The sequence below is a fragment of the Theropithecus gelada genome, chromosome 6 (assembly GCF_003255815.1).
Source record: "Theropithecus gelada isolate Dixy chromosome 6, Tgel_1.0, whole genome shotgun sequence".
Classification (NCBI taxonomy): domain Eukaryota; kingdom Metazoa; phylum Chordata; class Mammalia; order Primates; family Cercopithecidae; genus Theropithecus; species Theropithecus gelada.
The window spans coordinates 88,455,969-88,462,618 of NC_037673.1; positions in this window are offsets into that span (position 1 = coordinate 88,455,969).

Here is a 6,650-nt window from a genome sequence, read left to right on the forward strand (position 1 = left end):
GGAATTTATTGTCAATATACCTGCACTGCAAGAAATCTTAAAAGTTATTTTTAAACTGAAGAAAAATATTTATGAAAAACTTGGATCTATATATTTTTAAAAGAAAAGCATTGGATAAAGATAAAGTGAATATAAAACATTTATTTTCATCTTTTTAAACGATTTAAAATGTAAACATTGTTTAAGACAACAATAGTACAAATGTTTTCGTAAATACAGTATAGGGATAAATACAATGAATGAGTGTAATGTAACAAGAGATGGAACTTACATTCCTTAAAAAATGTACATTGTAACTAAGCACTTTAAAATCTATATTAAAAAAGTGTAATTTACACATGAAAATGGAGACAAGACAGAGTTACATAAAATGCTCAATTAAAACAAGACAAGGAAAAAGTGAGAAATTAGAAAAGAAAATACCTTGGTAGGGGCCGGACGCGGTGACTCACGCCTGTAATCCCAGCACTTTGGGAGGCTGTGGCAGGCAGACCACTAGGTCAGGAGACCGAGGCCATCCTGGCCAACACGGTGAAACCCTGTCTCTATTAAAAATGCAATAAATTAGCCGGGGTGGTGGCGGGCTCCTGTAGTCCCAGCTACTCGGGAGGCTGAGGCAGGAGAATGGCGTAAACCTGGGAGGTGGAGCTTGCAGTGAGCCGAGATGGCGCCACTGCACTCCAGCCTGGGCAACAGAGCGAGACTCCGTCAGAAAGAAAGAGAGAAAGAGAGAAAGAGAGAAAGAGAGAAAGAGAAAGAGAAAATAAAATACCTTGCTAGTTACAAATAACTATAGGAATAATCACTTTATCACTTAAAACATGAATAGCATAAATGGACCAATCAAATGTCAGAAATTAAGAAATAAAGAGAAAAGTACAGAGTTGATAAGAAAACGAGATCCACAATATGTTGTCCACAAGAAACGTGCTTTTTAAAAGACTCAGGCTAGGAATAAAGGGATAGAAAAGATACAATATGCTAACACATACGACAAGAAACCTGGAGTCTCTGTATTTATCTCAGAAAAAGCAGAATTCAAAGGAAGGAAGGCTATCAGTAATAAAGACGGACATTACATAGTAATAAAGCAGCCAATTCTCCAAAAAGATGTAACAATCCTAAATGTGTATGTAATTAACATCAGGATGTTAAAATATATAAAGCAAAAACTGATAGAACTGCTAGGAGTATAGTGTATAGTTGGAAACCACCACATTCCTTTTTAAGTCATTGCAAGATAGCAAGCAAAAATACATCTTAAAAGGTATAAAAGTATAAATTATACAAGGTATATCCACAGACCACAATGGAATTAATTAAACTGTAAATCAATTACAGAAACAGATGGAAATTTCTATGTATCCGAAATTATACAGCACTCATTTAAATAACCCACCACAAACAAAACAATAAATCTCAAGGGACATTTAAAAATATTTGAGCTAAATAAAGAGAAAAGTACAGCTTATTAAAATCTGCGGAAAGTGACAAAAGCAATACTGAGGAAAATTTGTAGCACTGAATGCATATATCAGAAGAAAACTAAAGTCAGTAACCTAAGATTCCTCTTTAGAAAACTAAAGAAAATTATTTAAGAAAGAAAAGAAACTTAAAATTAGAGTAGAAATTGATAAAATCAAAAACAAGAAAATCATAGGGAAAATTAATGAATCCAAAAACTGATTCTTAAAAAGATTAATAAAATTAATAAATTTCGATCTACTCCAAACATGAAAAAGAGAAGAAGTGAATTAGCAATATCAAAGAGGAGTTCTTACTATTGATCCTATAAACATTAAAAGAATACTAAAGGAATACTATGAACAATTCTACACTCACAAATTTGACAATTTAGATGAAATAGGCTATTTCCTTGAAAGACACAAATTATTAAAACTCACACAAAGAAAAACACATAGCCTGAATAGCTCTGTATCTATTAAAGACTGAATCATTAATTAATACTTTCCAGAAAAGGAAGCATCATGTCCACATGGGTTCACTGATTATTCTACCAAATATTTAAGAAATAAAACCAATTATGTCTTCCAGAAAATAGAAGCAGAGGGAGGATTTTCTAACTCATTCTGTAATGTCAGTATTACCCTAACATCAAAACCAGACAAAGTCATTCCCAAAGAAGAATATTGAAGTTCAATATATTTCCTAAATATGGTAGTAAACTGAATAATGATCCTGACCCTCCAAATTCTAATACCTAGAACCTGTGATTATGCTACCTCCTATGTATACTACCTCATATATATGGTAGCATATGGACGTAATTAAGAACCTTGAGATGAGAGTTTATCTTGGATTAGCAAGGTAGGCCTAATGTAATCACAGAAGTCATTTTAAGAGAGAGGCAGAGGGAAATTTGACTACAGCAGAAGCTTATGTTACACAGGAAAGTTGCTTGGCCATAAACTAACGAATACCTGCAGCCTGCATAGCTAAAAGAGACAAGAATTGAATTCTCTTGTCTGAAAAGGCTGCATACTATGTGATTTATATGATATTCTGGAAAAAGAAAACACTACAGAGACTCAATAAACAGACCAGTGGTTGCCAGAGGTTCAAAATGAAGAAGAGTTTCAGAAGATAAAGTACAAGGCATGTTTTAGGAAGCCCAAAACATGAATCTCAATGTATGCAATGGTTTCAAAATCATTTAGGAGCATGAGGATAAAAGGAAGAATGTGACAAAATAATTTCTCTGTACTACAAATCAGAATCACTGAAGGATATCAAGGAGTAGGAAAGGGCTCACATAAATGACTTTGGATGAGTCAAGTCTGTAAGACCAAAGACAAAAGGGACTGTATGTGAACAATGTACTTTAATTGATAATGTTATTCTCCAGAAGACTATGAATTAATACTTATGAAATCATTATACATGTATTCATAAATTAAACAATTAAATAAATAAATGGTGAATGGTGGAAGACAGTTTTCTCATTAGTGAAGTTATAATTTACAGTCGAGCAAAGGGAAGAGGCTCAAATGGTCCATGTAGTAATGGGTTAAAGTTGGAGACCTCAGTATGAATTCATGTTTAGCTTATATGGATGCAAATAGTGATGTTGGTTACATACAGAAATACTTAAAGATATATGCATCAACATGGGTTATTACATACCCATGTATTTCCTTTCCCTGTCAGCTGAGAGGGCCTAGTAGCAATGACACCCCAGTAGCAACAAGCACACTTAACAGCCAAATCTTGGATTCCAATACCATTCTTCAATTTAAAGAATCTAAAACCCTTGAAGAAATGTCTAATTCTAGGCTTCAGCATTTTGTATCACCAGGAAGTAAGGAAGTTCTCAAAAAACCCACGACGATGTGGATATGTCAGCAGGACCCAGGAGACAACTGAAAGAGCTCCCAATGGCCAAAGTTGGAACAACTGGAGCAACAAAATAAATAAAGTAGTATTAAATTATAAACCAAAGCATAAAATAAAAATACATGGGTCTGTATTGATATAAATAAATGATTGAGTAAATAAATAACTGGGGAGAACAGACACACCCCACACGCAGATGAGTTCTGAATCATTGATGTAGATACTTTGCCCTCAAGGAGAAGAAGCATAACTTGCCATTCCTGAAGCATGGGGCAGTAGAGCAACTTCCTTCCAAGGAGTGCAGACACTAAGAACAGGGAAAAAGGAGTAACTTGACAGTGGAGGAACCTGGCAAACACCACCTCAGCCAGGTGATTAACATCAACACCAGCAGTGATAACTCATTTAGATAGTATTAACACTTGATATAATAACAAGAATGTCACTTTACTTCTGTGGTCTTCTTCCAAAATTCCATAACTCCTGTCTAACTTGAGAAGAACATCAGATGAATCCCAAGTGAAGGATATTTTACAAAATGCCTGAACAGTACTTCTCAAAATTCCAAGGTCATCAAAAGCAAGGAACGTCTGAGAAACCATCACAGCCAAGAGGAGCTGAAGAGGAAATGACTAAAATGTAACATGGTTTACTGGATGGGTTCCCGGAAGACAAGAAAAAAATAATAGGTAAAAGCCAAGGGAATCTAAATAAAGGAATACTTTAGTTAATAATATATCAATATTGATGCATTACATGTGACAAATATATTATAATAATGTAAGAGGCAATATTAGGGGAAATTGGGCCTGGGGTATATGAAAACACGCTCTCTGTACTAGCTTTGCAATATTTTTACAAATCTGAAACTATCCTAAAATAAAAAAATTATTTAAAGTACATATGAAAATGAATAGATACATGTCTAACATTGCAAGTGTACATTGATAAGCGAAATGTTCAAAGTCACTTTCAACTGTGTATGTGCCCTATTTTTAAACATAATCATTTTAACATACACTGTAATTCATGATTCAGTTAGAAAATGCTTCAAAGCTTCTCAACAATTTCTAGCATACAGCTTGACCTTTAAGATTTTCATACATCTTGCCATAAGAAAAAATGTTTCTATGTAATGAGCTTGATCTTCTGCTGTGCTGGCTATGACTGTGCCTAGCAAGGACTGACAAGCAGGCATTCCTCTGCCTTTCCTCACTCTTCCAAGCACTAGCCTGCCCCACCCAGTTGACTCCTGTCCTCCACTGCTCACCCTCCCGAGGCTACAAGGTGAAATAGCACATGTAAGTGATCAAATGAATATGATAGAGAGGCTGGGATGTGACAGCAAGCCAGTACCATTGTCCTAGAATACTTTCATCTATCCTGTGTTCCTGAGAAAACAAGTCTACAGTTGGCAGCATGGAAAATTGTGTCTCTCGGTTTCAAGCTAGGGAACTCTAGGAAAAATTGAAGTGGAATAAATTATCATTTCACCTATTTCTCGGTTTTCCCATTTGTTAAGTGATAAGACTTGAAATCATACGTCACTTCATCTCCTAATGAGACCAGCCCCTAAGGTAAGGCCCAAGTCAGATGTTCATCCCAGATCCCGCTCGGCATGGTCCATGTTATCCAGGTGCTAAATTACTCTCTTGTGAGATGCAGGTGCTGAACTACTCCCAGAGTCACAGGTTCCTGGAGCAAAATATTCTTAGCCGTGTTCATACCCTCTGTTCTCCCTCTCAATGGGGACAAAGAGAGGTCAGGACAGGTCCCTGGAGGGCAAGAGTGGGAAAAAGACGTGTGCAGCCTTTCTTTGGCAGACAAATATTCATTTTACGACTTGGAAGCCTCCGGCTCCCTCTCTTGAATCAAGGACTGCTGCAGCTCAGGCTGCTGCAGGATGTATTTGTCTTTCCCTGCACATTATTATTTTATTGTTATTACTCTCATTCCTTCCTAACTGTGAGCCAATGAACAGAATTATTTTTATTTACTCTGATTTTTTGGATGCTTAAATATATTACTTCAATATAGTTTATAATCCCTATAATAGCACATAATGGTTATACTTTAGACATTTAAAAGCAATTGGGCACATTCAATATGCTCATGACATATAACTTTATAATGCCCTATCTCTTTGCGCATTAAATGTTTTATGTTAATAAATTCTAGCCTATTTTGTATGTTTCATATTTGTGTGTATAAACTCATAAAAATAATAATAACCAGCATGAATTTTTCTGGCAAACTTAAAGTGTGAAAACATAATCGAAAATAGTTGATACCAGAGGTAAAGCTCGATAATTGAGGAAATCAGGTAGAACATAAAGATGTCTTAAAATTCAATTTCAATGGGATTCTGACCAGATCCAAAAATAACATCTTGGCGATCTATTTAAATAAAACTCTTTGTGGTGTCAAGCAAGCAATACACTCTGCTTTATGGCCAAGGGTGGTCTGTGTGCTGATGAGTCATCCTCTGTCTGACCCAGACTCCTGACAAAGAACGATTTTCATTGTAAACTAATTTTTATAATGTCCTAGTTTCAATGTCATCTATGTCACTAACACAACCTTCATCCAAAATGCTGGCTCTGCCTTGCAAAAGCTCTGCAGCCTCTCTTTGACAAGTCTAAAGAGGAGGATTAATAACCAGATATAATGGAGCATGATGACATGACATCATCCTCAAAGGTGACCCAGGGCCAGACCAGAGCCCGCACCCCTGGAGCACATTATTGTTGACTGTTGCAGCTGTGCCTATTGTCCTGTCAGACATGTGCAGGGTGATGGAAGGAATGCATGCTGGTGGTCAGGAGAAGGGGCTAATCATCTTTAGAAGTTTTTATTGAGTATGTTAGACTTCTCTTTATTTTTCCAGAAGAAATGCATAATTCACTGTACACATGTAAGTAGGATGTGAAACTTAGGGAGAAGGCACTTAAATAAACCAGCCTGCAGGGTTTCAGGAATTTAATAAACATAATTCCAGTAGCTTTAGGTTTAATCTCTTGTGACTGGACAACTTAATCCTTTATTTTTGTACTGGGAGATATTTAGCACCTTTTCTCTCTGGTCTCTTATTATTTATAGTCATCCCATGACAATATTCCTTTTCTCTAAAGCTAGGCTGACTCATAAGAAAAGAAACTATTTTCTATCAAGTCCTTCTGTAGGTAATAGCCAACTTCGGTCTAATGTAGTCCCTATAGTTCTGACCCAGAATTTTTTTTTTCCTCTCCTGGGACAACTCTACCGGATTTCTTTCTTGTTTTCATTTCTGTGTAAGA